Below are 1,783 nucleotides of genomic sequence, written 5' to 3'. Positions count from 1 at the left end.
CCATGGACATCGGGTGAGGATGATCCATGGACATCGGGTGAGGATGAGCCATGGACATCGGGAGAGGATGAACCATGGACATTGGGTGTGTATGAGCCATGGGGACACCAAGTGTGGATAAGCCATGGACATTCGACGAGGATGAGCTATGGACACCAGGTGTCGATGAGCCATGGACATGACTGTGGAAGAGCCGTTTAGCCCAGGTTTAGCACTAGACAAACACAAAGACTAGGTCAGACCAGGAATCAGAAATGCTGCTCTGTATTTATTAGGGGATGCAATGTGTTTTCACCTCACTCATAGACTGGGTTTGTTTCTTTACTCAGAGAACATTTTAGAAAAGCTGTCTGTATTCTGAGGAGCAAACAAAGCCCTCAGCAGGCAGATATGCACAATAAAAAGCAGTATAATTAAAAGCTTAAAACATAAGAGACACGTGAATGACATTCAGACCTTGTTCTGCTCACTCCCATGAGCTTTTTTCCATTACAATGTGAATCAAAACAAGCCGCTAACTAAACCTGCATTAGTTTTATAGACGCATACACTGCTTTTTTTTCATTTATACAACATTACAAGGAACAAAACTACTTGCATCTGTTCTACCCACAAAGGGGCGCACAGTCTAATTGGTCTAACGCACACATACACAAATCTATTTCATGTGGATACAGGCCTCATATAGATGATATCCTTGGAAGTAACTGAACCCAGGACCCCAACATTGTGATTCCTAGTTCTGGGGCTAGCTCTAAAAAGCAAAATGTGCATCCCATACTGCTCCAGGATTTGGTACACCATACAGGAGACAAGATGGGACGATCTGCAGTGTTGTATGGGAGTTCTGGCTGTAATAGGTAACATCCACCATGAGAAGTTCTGGCCCTTTACAATGCAGCAAAGATTTCATTATAGCACACACAGGGCTTTCATTAAAGCGGACCTGTCCCAGAAATTACAAATCTGCATGAATATATTATTAACATAGCAGAATATCCAGCAATTCTGTCAAAAAGATCATTGAACTCCAGACAGTGCCTAGGCTGAGATGATATCATCAGTCAGCTGCAGAATGAGAAAGCATTTGCTCAGTCTCCTATCCCCGCAGTCTGGATAATATATCTGAGATTCACCTTTGATTACTTTAGTGCAGTCAGGACAATGAAGGAGGAATGCAGAAACCTTGGGGCTGATTTACTTAAGGAATTTCACTTACCAAGGTGAATGATCCCTCTGTAAGGAATATTCACTCAGATTACTGAATGTGGGGAAAAGTCACTCAACTTTTATTTGCACAGTATTGGATGGTTTTCATCCCATTCACTAATATCACTAGCACGAAGATGATTCACTATGTAAGCAGCTGATATTCCTTTAGTAAATCTGCACCATTGTTTAGCACTGTTGGGTTGGTATAACAGGGCAGTCAGACGGTTTTAATGAGCTTAATATTTCTCACTTGACAGGCGCCATATTTATTCTTGCACACACTGACACCCCCTCTGATTGTCTGTCGCCCAGTTGTCATTACCCCTTGACGTGACCCCCTGCGCCCCCTCAGCCTTTCTCAGCCACTTATTGTCACTCACTGTGAATACAATGTTCCCTTCTCTCTTGTTACCTACATAATGGAGGGAGGCGTAGAGCGATGTGCAGCCCCAAGTGCAGCGGACGCGGCTTGCATGGCTTTTTTCGCTGTTTGGTTTGCGGCCACGCGGTTACCAGGAGTGACAGAAATTAGGAGATGGATAAACAAACAAAGTCTGCCAGCTCCATCAGT

General features: G+C 43.7%; 1 protein-coding gene across 4 annotated transcripts in view; it reads right to left on the bottom strand.

Annotated features, from left to right (window-relative positions):
• Window positions 1-1,783, bottom strand: part of SEMA3F (semaphorin 3F) — a 59,366-nt gene that overhangs the window by 40,395 nt on the left and 17,188 nt on the right. The gene's annotated exons all lie outside the window — the stretch shown is intronic.

Source organism: Pyxicephalus adspersus, chromosome 8 (genome assembly GCF_032062135.1).
Source record: "Pyxicephalus adspersus chromosome 8, UCB_Pads_2.0, whole genome shotgun sequence".
Taxonomy (NCBI): domain Eukaryota; kingdom Metazoa; phylum Chordata; class Amphibia; order Anura; family Pyxicephalidae; genus Pyxicephalus; species Pyxicephalus adspersus.
The sequence above is the reverse complement of the archived record's forward strand: the minus strand, read 5'-3'. Positions and strand labels throughout refer to the sequence as shown.